Source organism: Heptranchias perlo, chromosome 26 (genome assembly GCF_035084215.1).
Source record: "Heptranchias perlo isolate sHepPer1 chromosome 26, sHepPer1.hap1, whole genome shotgun sequence".
In the NCBI taxonomy this organism is placed as follows: domain Eukaryota; kingdom Metazoa; phylum Chordata; class Chondrichthyes; order Hexanchiformes; family Hexanchidae; genus Heptranchias; species Heptranchias perlo.
Genome location: NC_090350.1, coordinates 4,764,536 through 4,778,770, shown reverse-complemented (window position 1 = coordinate 4,778,770; position 14,235 = coordinate 4,764,536). Strand labels below are relative to the sequence as shown.

At 42.3% G+C, this 14,235-nt stretch overlaps 1 protein-coding gene across 3 annotated transcripts in view; it reads right to left on the bottom strand.

The window, feature by feature from the left end:
• Window positions 1-7,229: 7,229 nt before the first annotated feature.
• The window catches only part of LOC137342487 (KH domain-containing, RNA-binding, signal transduction-associated protein 1-like), a 31,964-nt gene continuing 24,958 nt past the window's right edge, over window positions 7,230-14,235 (bottom strand). The window contains exons 10-11 of one of the 3 annotated variants that reach the window (XR_010967275.1): window positions 13,187-13,246; window positions 7,230-10,021 (exon numbers count right to left, since the gene is read on the bottom strand). The gene's annotated coding sequence lies outside the window, so the exon portion shown is untranslated. The remainder of the gene's footprint in view (window positions 10,022-13,186; window positions 13,247-14,235) is intronic. The other 2 variants (XR_010967277.1, XR_010967276.1) reach the window with 2 other exon arrangements.

Sequence of the window (14,235 nt, the reverse complement as noted above, 5' to 3'; positions counted from 1 at the left end):
TAGAGTAGAGCCCGCCATCGGGTAGACTGTACATGGGTTGCGGAAGTAGTGGCCTGATGGGCCAAATGGCCTATTCTCATTTCAAGTTTTTGTGTGTTTAACACAATCAAAAAATGTCCCACCCTCCCCTCCTCCTCGTTACATCGCAGTCCCTGCCAGGATAGGATCGAGTTCAGAGTCAGCAGGACCTAAGCAGAAAGGGATTTCGCCTCAGACCGACCACATTAAGTTCAGCACCCAGAATGGATCTTTCCCTTCTTACAAAAATGGGCAGGGATTGGCAGCAAGTGCTGAACTTACCTTAATACAAGTCTGCAGCCTTGTGATCCGGGAGATCAGTCTGCAGCCTTGTGATCCGGGAGATCAGCTGACAGCAGCAATGTATCAACGTACATGTGCTGCAGGTACCTGACCGCACAATGTTGTAACATCAAAAGGAGAGCTTGAGGCTCCAGCAGAAAAAGTGAGATTTCAACCTCTAAAAAGCCTGGTGTGGCAGGGCAGCACACAGAGACACTGTTTTGTTCCATACTGTTCAGTCCCATCACTCGAACATCTGTCCAATAATTAAGGCACTTGCACCCTATTGTCACATGCAGGACTGCACCTGCAAAAACGTGTGACCCGAATCAATCACTAACAGAGCAGGTTACAATCCTTGTTGTATAATATACCGGGCACATGAGGCAATGCTCTTAAAATGCACCCAAAACTTAATATTCTCCGTCACTATTAGGAATCTCTTACAACTTTCTCCATTGTTCCAAACACTAACCTTAAAAGCTACATACACTTACATGCACCAAGGGACCAAAACACCCATCTTTGCTAATTTGCACATGTATAAACAGTGACGTTCAGTCACTATGAACTCCTGATCAGAACCAGTGAAATCTGGAGTGAACATAGCTGCAGTCTACTGTCCAGAAATATTTTTAATCCATGGGAGCCACATGACCATCGATACCATATACTCATCAGGGACCAACTCTCATACTCCAGCTCCAGGTCCCGGAATAAAGACCCTCCCTCAGCACAAATCTACCCCCCGCCTCCCAGACTCTGTCCTTCCCTCAGCACAGATCCACCCAAAGCACTTTGCCTCTCCCTCCCACCATGGAAGCATAAAGCATGGCCTGAGACACATGCCCGACCCCTCAATCCAAAGGTCATTTCTGCAGCTATCACAGTGTCTGAGCCCGAGCTCTAAAATTCAAGATCTCCATGGGAACTGAGGGGAAGGGGAGGGGAAGAAGGGAAGGATACGAACACAGAATGGAGAGAAAAAAAGGAAGTGCGCAACTTACCGAGTGAGAACGTAGAGAGAAAAGGACAGGGTGCACGGTCTAGAGAATATAGAATGGAAAGTGTGAACAGAGAAAAAGGGAAAGTGTGTGAGGCAGACAAAGCATGAGGCATATGGAGAGAATAAAGATGTTAAAAGAGGGGTTACAAATTTCAAGTCTCAGTGGATTGGAGGGTGGCAAATGTAACCCCGCTATTCAAGAAAGGAGGGAGAGAAAAAAAAGGGAACTACAGGCCAGTTAGCCTGACATCAGTAGTAGGGAAAGTGCTGGAATCCATTATTAAGGAAGTAGAAAATCATAATGTGATTAGGCAGAGTCAACATGGTTTTATGAAAGGGAAATCTATGTTTGGCAAATTTATTAGAGTTTTTTGAGGGTGTAACGAGCAGGGTAGATAAAGGGGAACCAGTGGATGTCGTACATTTGGATTTTCAAAAGGCATTCGATAAGGTGCGCCTCTCCTCCCCTCCTCCCTTCTCCTCTCCCCTTTCCCTCCTCCTCTCCATCCCCTCCCCCCCCCCCCCCCCCTCGCCTCGCCAGGATGGTCAGTTTTGGTCTGTTTTACAGGAACAATGTAGTATTAGAGGAAAGCTACAACACTGATTCCTGAACTTAAAAGGGCTGAGTTATGAGGGAAGTTCATCTCTGGGACGTGCCTCTGAAGAGGATGGGGAGCTTGATAGAGGCCATTAAGAGTTTCACAGGCACAGAAATTGTAGATCCAGGTAAATTCTTGCTTCAGGCACAGGATTCGAGGGCTAAGGGGCAGTTTAAAGTTTAAGGGCATCAAACAAAAATAGGAAATTTAAGCAAGAGGGTGGCAGAATTGTGGAATAGATTACCTGCGGGGTGGCGTAATAGAAATCCATGGCAGATTTCAAGAGTTTGGGTGAGCTCCTGTTAGGGAATCACAGGAAGGAAACGGAGTAGTAGTTTGGGTCAGCTAGATGGACTGATAGTAATGTTTGGACATGAGAAAGCTATGTTACTATCGCCAAATCCCCCACCATCAACATCCTGGGGGTCACCATTGACCAGAAACTTAACTGGACCAGCCACATAAATACTATGGCTACAAGAACTGGTCAGAGGCTGGGTATTCTGCGGCGAGTGACTCACCTCCTGACTCCCCAAAGCCTTTCCATCATCTACAAGGCACAAGTCAGGAGTGCGATGGAATACTCTCCACTTGCCTGGATGAGTGCAGCTCCAACAATACTAGAAGCTCAACACCATCCAGGACAAAGCAGCCCGCTTGGTTGGCACCCCATCCACCACCCTAAACATTCACTCCCTTCACCATGGCACACAGTGGCTGCAGTGTGCACCATCCACAGGATGCACTGCAGCAACTCGCCAAGGCTTCTTCGACAGCACCTCCCAAACCCATGACCTCTACCACTTAAGAGAAGAGCAGCAGGCACATGGGAACAACACCACCTGCACGCTCCCCTCCAATTCACATACAATGCTGACTTGGAAATATATCGCTGTTCCTTCATCGTTGCTGGGTCAAAATCCTGGAACTCCCTTCCTAACAGCACTGTGGGAGAACCTTCACCACACGGACTGCAGCGGTTCAAGAAGCGGCTCACCACCACCTTCTCAAGGGCAATTAGGGATGGACAATAAATGCCGGCCTCGCCAGCGCCACCCACATCCCATGAACAAATAAAAAAAGTTACATAGGGAAGCTGATCCAGTTAGCAGATGGTGTGCCAAGGGACAGTATAGTGTTAAAAAAAAGGGGCCAAGGATGGACCTCAATATAAAGGAGCTAACCATACCAGTGTGGGACAAGATGAATTGGCTGCAATGGGACAGGTAGGAATGGAATGAGGGTAGTGGACCATGGAGTGGAAGAGAATGGAACAATCAACTGCTTTAAAAGGGGTTAAGGTAAAAAAAAGAGGGACAGCATGAGTCAGAGGATGTCACCGATAGCTTTGGCCAGGGTAGAAGCCAGACTGGAGGAACTATAAGATGTGCGGTTTTAGAAATGGATACAGAATTGGGCAGCAATTACATGCTCAGATACATTAGGGAGGAAGGGGAGGACAGAAGGGTTAACGGTAAGCTTTGCAAAGAAGTGTGCCAATACAGCAACTTTGAAGGTCAGGAGAACAATGCCCGAGGAAAAGGTTATTATCTCAGCGGGCACTGGCCTGAAGAGTGGCAGCTAAGCACTGTGTGAGTGGGTGGGAGTTTAAGTGACCAGGTACTGGGTTACACTGAGGAAATGAAATCAAGTGTGTTTGGGGTAGGGGCTTATGCAGTCACTCAAATGGTACATTTTGGTGGATTTTTATATTGACCACACTCTCCAAATAACCTGTTTGCAAGATGACATCCAAGGTACTTTATATTCAGAGACCACATGAAGATGTGCTCCTAGACTTTGAGTACATTTTAACCATTAGCTGAACCACCCTTAACCTGAATTGCATTTCCACATTTGGAACAATTGCAGCAGTTAATGCTGTAAGAGTTGCTGTTCAATGTTCACCGTACCAAAGCCTATCCAGCTTGTTCCTCAATACAGACTGCTGCAAATCCAACAGGCATTGATTTAAATTGGGTGAAGGTTTCACATTATGCTTACCTGCCAGTCATCTGTCCTTTGTTTTTCATCTCGTCATTGAGAGTTCCCAGGTATGTGCTGTGCTGACTGTAAGCTGGTTTAGTCCAGTGTTTCAATAGAGCAGAGGGTGACTAAGCAATGCCACAGATTGAAATCTCTTGTGTAAATCCTTACCAATAAGTGATTGAAGCAGTGGTAGGATTTCCAAACACAAGATGACATTTCTGGTTTGGATATTACAGCACTGTTCTGTCTCAAAGGGGTTAGGAGGAAGAGAAAGGTGAATTTCTGCACTTTAACAGTGCAGAGAATTCCCAGCAGAGGCTAGACACAGGGACAAGCTCTCATTGTCTAAGAACATGCTGTAACCAACTGCAAAAGTTCACAAGATTGAGTATTTCCATTTCCAACAGACAGCCTTGGGACTAGATTGTCAATTTAGTGCAGACTCCTGGTGGCACTTGTGGCTGCTGAATTAGATTAAATCCCCCAAACTCACTTCATGTAGTAGCCTTACATCCAGACTGTCACATCTGAGCTGGATCTGTGTCACCTGTCTAACCTGCAATCCTAAACCCCATTATAAAACTAGTTTTCCATGGTAAGGCCCTAATTACATTGAATAGATGTACTGCTCCCATGTAGGAATAGCTACCTGCAACTCGAGACATGAAACATGCAGCTAGTTCAGCCCGAGATGCCACTCTGAACAGCTAAAACAAACTTTACTGCACAAGCTATATGGCACATCAAGACCCAGAGCCTCCATGGGCTTCACCAAGTTTTGCGTGCCAATGAGCAATCCAACTCCTTCAGTGTACCTTTAAAGCAATTACCAATCTCTTGTGCCTGAGATCAGGAAGCAGATTCAGGGGTCCTGCATCACTGGACCTGAACTGAAGTTACAGCATGAAAAATTGAGCATGGTCGCAGCTGGAGTCACCTTTCAGGCACCAGCTGGTCATATCTCCTCCCAGCGAGCCTGCAGGACACTTCGAAAAGGCCATGAAACAGCAAAACTAAAATGGAGTCTCTGTTAAGCAGCTCAACCTTGGATTATATTCACTCTGGTTCATTTGTTGTGACACTGCTCGCAGGCAAAGAGTTACATTTTGTTGCACTTTGTTTGCACCAACAATTCAATCTCAAAACAGCACAGAAACAGGCTGTATTTGGTGCAAGTGAAATTTAAAAAAAAAGTGTTCAGTATTTTTAGCTGTAATGGTACTTATTTTAAACTTTATATATCACTGACTGTTCTCATCTGTGATTTAGCCTCTCATTCACTTCAGTTGTTCTTTTCTACCTCCAGCAGTTCTTTTCCTGACCCATTCTGCCATATCTCCCCCTTGAAATTTTACATTGCAACCTGCTGCCACTCTTTCCCTTCTCAATCACATAACAACCCCTCACTTGTTTTATTTCTTTACCCTTTGCCATTTATCTGTCAGCACAGAAATGATAATTAAACTTAGGCATCCAGATATAGACAACAAACAAGTTCTACAGGCCTCAGAACAGCAAAACCTACCTTGGAGATGACACCAGGCGGACTGAGGCAAGTACAACAAATTAGGCATGACAGTGAAGTGTGACAATATGTGGCATTTATGCCAACATGGATGTTAATATGCAAGACTTCTAATATATTACTAGCAGATCTATGGAGGTGCTGATAGAAGGCCAGGATATGCTGTCTGTAATAGGGATATTAACAAAGTGTGATGTGGAAACTGTGACAAAGGGCACACTATGGTTAGGTAGACTTGGTTCGGAAGTTGGCTGAGCGAAAGGCGACAGAGAGTAGGGATAATGGGAAGGTACTCACATTGGCAGGATGTGACTAGTGGAGTCCCGCAGGGATCTGTCTTGGGGCCTCAATTATTCACAATACTTATTAACTTAGATGAAGGCTAAAAAAGTCTCATATCTAAGTTTGCCGATGACAAAGATTGGTGGCAATGTAGATGAAAACATAAAATTACAAAGCAATATTGATAGATTAGATGAATGGGCAAAACTGTGGCAAATGGAATTCAATGTAGACAAATGAGGTCATCCACTTTGGATCAAAAAAGGGTACTTTCTAAATGGTAAAAAGTTAAAAACAGTGGATGTCCAAAGGGACTTAGGGGTTCAGGTACATAGATCATTGAAGTGTCATGAACAGGTACAGAAAATAATCAATAAGGCTAATGGAATGCTGGCCTTTATATCTAGGACTAGAGTATAAGGGGGCAGAAGTTATGCTGCAGCTATACAAAACCCTGGTTAGACCGCACCTGGAGTACTGTGAGCAGTTCTGGGCACCGCACCTTCTGAAGGACATATTGGCCTTGGAGGGAGTGCAGCGGAGGTTTACCAGAAGGATACCCAGACTTCAAGGGTTACGTTACGAGGAGAGATTACACAAATTGGGGTTGTATTCTCTGGAGTTTCGAAGGTTAAGGGGTGATCTGATCAAAGTTTATAAGATAGTAAGGGGAACAGATAGGGTGGATAGAGAGAAACTATTTCCACTGGTTGGGGATTCTAGGAGCCGGGGGCACAGTCTAAAAATTAGAGCCAGACCTTTCAGGAGCGAGATTGGAAAACATTTCTCCACACAAAGGGTGGTAGAAGTTTGGAACTCTCTTCCGCAAACGGCAATTGATACTCGCTCAATTGCTAAATTTAAATCTGAGATAGATAGCTTTTTGGCGACCAAAGGTATTAAGGGATATGGGCCAAAGGCAGGTATATGGAGTTAGATCACAGATCAGCCATGATCTTATCAAATGGCGGAGCAGGCACGAGGGGCTGAATGGCCTACTCCTGTTCCTATGTCCCTACTATACACAAACCTTCACACATTACTGGCAGACCACCCCTGGCACTGCTTAGTGATTCAGATCCTGTTTCATAACAGTAACAATGTTATGCCATATAGAGTACAATGTATTATCAGGGTCACTGATTTAGTGATTATATAGGTCAAATTCTACTTTTATTAGATGGTATGCTGAGATTTTGACCAATGCTTTGGGGATGCAATTCTCTATTATTCGGTGAAATCTGTAAACGAGTGTCCTTTACCCATGTATTTAATTTTTATCACTTACCATTTTTAAATCAGAGAGTACACAAGACGGGTGGACAGCTTCATGTCCACTTTCACCAATACCTGCTTTTTATTTCTAGATTTTTTGAACTGAATTCAAATTCTCCAGATTATTAGTCCAGGCCTCTGAATTACTAGCCCAGTTGAGAAGCTTTCAAAATTCAATGCATTTGTTCGAAGAAAAAAAAAAACAAATTAGAACAAAGAAAGACAAAGTTTCTGAGCAAGGCACACTGCAAAGTAAAAATGAATAGCTTTTATTTAAAACCTACTCAGTTACCTTTCAAATGCTCTTCAAAAACACAAACTAAATTAATTTTCCATTGACAAATAATGGTTATAACAAACAGAATCAAAACCTGCCACAGATGTGTAATCAGTATATGGCCAGGTTTCATTTCTTTCTCATACAATGTTTGAAGAAATATAAATTTTACATTCAGATAAAATTTATAATGTATAAAACAACCAAATCATGTTTGAAGCTGAAGAGAGACATGCCAGTACCAAGGCTGACTAAGTGCTCCAATTCTGGGAAATTGTGCACACTGCACATGCTCAGAACATAGGATCTGCCTACAGCTTAGAGTCATAGTTCTGGACAAATATATAAAGTCCAAACCCAGGCTTTGAGAGGCTGAGGCCTTCAAGTAAAAACTTCAACAAAGACATTAAAGGCACAAAACAATTCAATAGATAAATTTAATTAGGTTATTGCAAGATATACATTTTATAGGTTTTTGATTGAAATCTTAATTTGGACATTACACATTTCAGTTACTGAGAAATTAATTTACTGCCATTTTACTTTGAGCCAATCAACAAAGTATTATAGCAAAATGTTGACAAAGTTTGACTTGAAAATTGAGACAGGATGCAAGACTCTTGATGTATTATAGACATGTAAAGAGTAGCAAGCCTCCCTATATCCATCCTATGGGGTGCCCTGTTCTTAGCCTCTGTCCAGCTACAAATGCTCCCATTTATGGTTACCTTCAGTTTTGTGCTTTAGTCAATTTTTTTCTCCAGCACCATATTTAAACTCCATTCTGTGGCTCCTTTGCATATTAGCATCTATGTATATTTGGAACACAATTGCTGTAGCCTAAATTTAATTCTCCCACTGCTGTAACAGCAAATTTACTGGAACAAACCAAAACACATCACCTCACACTTACTGACATTGAACTCTATCTACCAGTTTTTCACCCATTCCACATCTTATCAATATCTCTTTGCAACTTCTTTTGGTCTATTAAAGATTTAATTGTGCCTCCTGCCTTGGTATCATCTGCAAAGTTCAACACCACTCCCTCTAGGCCTATATCCAAATCATTGATTGACAGTGAACAGAAGTGGTCCCAGAACTAACCCTGTGGGACACCACTACCCACATCCAACCATTCCTAAAACTGCCCTTAACCCCTCGTCAGTTTTCTCCTTTCTAAACAATTTTCAATAGTTTGCTATCCTCCCCCTAATTCCACATCCCTTAATCTTCTCCAGCAATCTCCCGTGTGGTACCTTGTCTCTTGCACAGAATTTGTCCGCAACACCTGAAGAATGAGCTGAAATTTCCGACCCCACTCAAGTCCCAGATCCCAGGCTGGCCTGTGCTGGCTTAACACCTTGCAGGGATTTCTAAAATTAAACGATTTTCCAGGCAGGTTCAGTGATTGCTTTCAGGACTGTGCAGCTTTTGTTACACTGATCTTAGTGAAACAGGTGAATGACAGCCAAGGACAGTATGAAGAAATTTAGGTGATTTCATTGGTTCCCTTTCTCTTCCTACAGGTTGTGTTAGTATCTGTGTGCTGTTTCTTGGTTAACTCCCGATTTCCTGAGTAATATTTCAGCAATCAGCATTGTTCAACTTACAGTAATTTATTGATATTTCAACCCAATCAGATCGATGGTGCTCTTGTTATATAACATATCTGCAGCTATATCAAGTGCATTAACTCTCCACCATATCAGTAATACTTCCAAAAACTCCAGCTGGTTAGATATGACAACACAGCATCTTCCTGAATCCACACTGTCTCCCTTCACATGTGTTCAACCACCAGATCCCTCAAAAATAGGTTTGGAGATTTTTCCCAAGGATTATGGGTCCTACTCTTTTGTATTTGATTCTTCATTTTTCCATTTCCAAACATTTATTCATACAATGAGGGTTTGATGTGACACTCGCTGGAATATGGGATTAGAGTAGACAGGGCTGATGGCCGGCGCGGACACGATGGGCCGAAGGGCCTCTATCCGTGCTGTATAACTCTATGACTCGTGCCCTCTTCAACAAGGATTTCCCACAATTCCTCATTTGTTCAACTACACTGTTGGTGTGTATTTCAGAACTGTAGTTCTCAGCCTGGAACCTTTAAGAACTGGCAGTGCCCAAGTTCACTGGACATCAGTTTATTAAAGCCATTTTCTTATCTCAAGTCCTGAAATGATATCATAACCAAAGGGATACAGATACAATAAAAGACCATCTGAACTGCTGGGGCCAACCAGTGTATGACACTACCAAATACACCCCACTGCTATTTGAAGACTATTTACATTATGGCATTTGCATCCATCCAGATAGATAGAATATGCCCAGTTCCAAAGACCAAAGCCAACAGCTTTACAACTTCATATGGGACTTAGTTACAAACATGTTTACTGAGATGCAACACAGATTTTAAATGGACGGCTATGAATAAGCTTGATTTTCAGAACACAAGACTGTGATAAGTTACTGATTTTATAGCCCCACAACCCAACTTTGTTGATAGGCTGCCCAAAAACAAGTACCACCAGTGTTGTGTTGCATGGATCGCAGTCCGTCTCCATTCCTCAGCACTCTCTCTCCAGCTGTTCACTCAGGACACGGCACGTCAAGGACTGAAACCAATATCCAATTAAAAGATGTACAGGTCCAGGTCTGTTGGCAGATTTGGCGGGGGAAGGGAAGAGAAACTGTAATTGTGAAAGGGTTGTAGTAGAGTGCAGATGAACTTTTCAAACTTTTCAAAACTTGACCGACTGTGGGTTAGATAGCATAGTTAGTGCTGAACATTAATACTTAAGTTTTAAATTCACAGATTTCTAATGCAGGAAAGGAACTGCTAAAGATTTGTTCTACAGATACTGTCATCTTTTAGTTTTAATTTAATTTTAAATGATCAGGTTTCAGAGCAACATACAATACTAACCTCAAACGCACACTGCTTAAGTAGCCCACACCAGCTTTCCATTGAGTTAGGATTTTGCATGCATGATTCTGCTCAAGTTGAAGCATTTCAATTGTGATCTACCACTGCACCTTCAAAGTGGTGCCAGGGCACGTCGCAGCCTGAAACCCAAAAGGCACGCACGCACGCACACACACGGATCTGCAAAGACCTAGGCTCGACGTGACCATTGCACACTCCAACACACCCGTCCAATTTAACAATTATCCTAAAAGGATGTACGACTGGCCAGTTTCACCTTCCACAACTGATCTGGAATAACATTCACTATTTTCACTACATAAATCGTAGGATGTGCAGCCAGAGGGATAGCATACAAGCCCCAGGAAAATCAGAGCATCGGCATGGCCCAATCTCTGGTCGCCATGCTAATCATCCTGCCACTGCAGAGGGTAAGGCGAAGCACTAAATGGGTGCCCTGAAGTAGCATCCGTGTTAAAGAGGAGCTGAGGAAGTGGAACATTTATTGGGTTGGGGGTGGAAGTAACTCAAGAGATCAGATTTAAAGGAGGCTAGGTATACTGGACCTATGAAATCACAGATTCTACAAGTGGGCATTGACTCATGCTCCAAAGTAACTATTAGAGGGTGGTGGTGGGGAATATATGGAAGAGAGGCAGGGAGGACAATAGCAATGGCAAATTCAAGAGTGAATTACATAGATATTTGGTAGAGGAAGGGATTGAGGGATAAGAGGCAGCATTGTGGAAGACAGTGAACTGTGGACAGCCAGATGGCCTCCAGTCCTAGTTTCCAAAATTGCCATTATCTGCTCAGAATTTGAGCACAATATTCTGCATAAAAGGCAGTCACAAATTTTATAGTTCTGCCATTGCATTCAAATTGCACAGAATCCCAATCTGATTGGGAAGGAACCCCTGACCCTACAATCCCAATTTCACAGCCAGTTTTGCATAAGAGTACCTTATCATTGGCAGACATCGAAGAAAGACTGCAAGGTGGAAAATATTCTGTTTTATGTTTATTTCTATGGAAACTGCAATCCAAGAAGTGTGCCCCCCAACAGGAACAGCCTCCAGGCATCTTATGTTATTTTAATCAGAAACAAATTTTATTGCACCTTTTACTCTTAAGCCATGTAAATACAGCAGCACAAAGAGCCCAACATAACCCAGAAGCAACAGCTTTTTCAGCTATTCTGTTTTTATACTGGCTTTAACAAAAGGTCTGAGCTCACTGGAATCTCCTTATCTCCCACTTGCAGAAGAGGACGGATTAATTATGCTAACCAACATTCCACTCCCAGGAGTCACCTGCAATCTTTCCAGTATAATACAATTTTCCATAGAATTTTTAACCGCACAAAAGTGCGACAGATTTTAAGAAAACCGTGTGCCTTACGATAAAGGCAGTTACTTCTTGCTTCACTGCCCTGTGGTGGAGTGGGCTCATTAGTAAGCAGGGCACAGAACGGTAGAAAAATACAATTTCACCAGATACCGGACCAACAACGTTCTGCTTATCAAAATATGGGAGCGTTGCCATGCTTTATAACACAGGATGCAACTGCTGTAACCTCCAGGAACCTGCTACGGGGGCAGTGCCAAATGGTCCTTCAGTAGAATCTTGCTCCCAGTGTTTGACACTTGTTGCAGCTATAGCAAACAATTATCTAATTTTTAGATCTGGAAATCTTTGGTTATTAAAGGGAACACTGTAGACCAGAGAAACCAGAATCAATTGCATTTAGAGCTCCACACCACTCAATATTGCCACAAGTCTTTAAAAGACAAATTGTAAAAACAAGCAGTCTACCCTTCTTAATTCAGTTACATGATTTGTTCTTGGAATGTGGGCGACACTAGCAAGGCAGTACTTATTGCCCATCTCAAGTTGCCTGGAGGTCAATCATGTAGTGTGGGACTGGAGTCACACGTTTGTCTGGCAGTGAACCAGCTAGGCTTTTATAACAATCTGGCAGATTTCATGGTCATTTTCTGGAGCCAGCCCACAAATTACCAGATTTATTGAATTTAATTTCACAATTTACCACTATAGGATTTGAACTCAAAAATCCTTAGTCCAGTAACAACCACTAGGCTACCACACTGTACCTAACTTCAATGATCTGATTGTTCATTTTTTGGCACTAAATTCCCACTTGTGGTTGTTTAGGTTGCTCGCTTCAAAAGGATTGAGAATTCAAATTTCAGGGGAAAAAAAAGTGACCAATTATCAGGAGTAGACTGTACCTCTCCTATACCCCAAGACCACTGTTGTCGTCTTTGTGTCTCTGGAAATGGCAGCAAGCAGTTTTGTTTGTTCTTCGCCTCCATTTCTAGCTGCAGTGACTGTAGCTCCAGTGCAAACACAGCCATTCATTTCAATCAGTTTCAACTCCTCCACTAGGTATTTCCTTTGCACTATGGGAAAGGTTTCTAATAAATAAGGTTTAACTGCAGACACACAAGACAGGACTGAAAGGATGGAGCAGTGGAAGGCTGTCTGCAAATGGAACCTACTCAGGTTGGACAGTGATATCCCATTTCAATAGGAGCTCAGGGCAGAGTTAGGCTGTGCACTATACCCTCAAAGCCACAATTTGTGGCAGGACTGTTTCCTAATCCAATACTGCTACTTTAGACAGATCATTTGCAAGGGTGCAAAACATACTTTATGCCACCCCAAAAAGAATTGATCAATTAACTCCTCAACCAGTGGTGAAATGGCCACCAACAAAAATTTCTGGTTATCTGCAAAGGCATCAGATTCCAACTCATTTAATCTTAGAGCCACCTACTTCACCCTGACTCAACACAGGTGTGAGGAGCTAACACTCATTCCCTCTCCCTAAAGCAGACACCTCTTCAGTGATAAATGCTCCTTGCGCAGGGACCAGTTTGGGTCAAAGCAAAAGGGCTTTCTTCATCCAGGACACCACCCAATGATCATATTGGAAACATTTTACAGAATAGCAGTGTGCAAACATACATACCCGTCCAGACGTCTCAGCTCTCCAAGGATGCAGACTTCAGTAGGGGTTGCTACCCTATGCCTGCAAAGGGAAAAAACTGGGTAAAGACTCAACCATTTTGGATTAAGTACATAAAAAGGTGGTAAAAGCAGTTTGAATACTTTCATGCAAACTAGATTTACATTACACAGAAGGGCAGCATGCAACTCAAGCTTTTACAAATTGAAACAAACTTCAGAATTAAAGTTTGGAAAATAGATACAGTAAAAACAAATTAGTCTTAAATAGGCAAAATCTAAAGTACATTTTATTAGTGCTTGAGGACAAAACCAATTTTCCTTTAATGCTTTACCTGGACGGATCTATTTTTTTGGTGTGCTTTGTTTCAAGTTTTAATTTAAAGCATTCAGCGTTTAGCAAGAGTTGCATTACATTCATGTTATGATGGGCAAATTTAGACTCTTTAATCAAGACAGGGTTAAAACAGAACAAGTTTATCACTAGTTAACACTAATTAGAAATTTATTTGCCTATTTTCCTATTTTAATGTTTGGAAGTTTACATTTTTAACCATTTATAACTATAATAGTTACCAAGAAAGGTTGTATATACACATCAGTGCCTTAAAATTACAGATTTAGCATTACGGTTACCTTGTGCATTTTGCGAGGTGGTTAAGGTTTAGTCATCCGTCCTGCGATATATTCCTTTAAAAAAATCAGCCATCATCTTTCATTTCATCATAAAGACATTGAGCCCTGTAAACTGACTGGGATTGCCGAGACTTAGTCACATTAACACTGAAAATTGCAAATACATTTTAAAACTCAGTATAGAAAGACATTAACGTTTTGTATTCATTAACCTTGTGTGGTTTTTTTGGTTTTTGTTGTGTTAACTGTTACATCGGTTATTAGACTCCAAACACTGCAGTGCTCAGGACCCCACGTGGGGGGGGTAGTGTCAGGCGTGCGATTTAACGGTGTTAGTCACAATATAGAATCTACAAGGAATATTTTGTCTTTTAACAGTTTTATGCTGAAGCAGTGGTCTTACCTCTATCTTCTTTA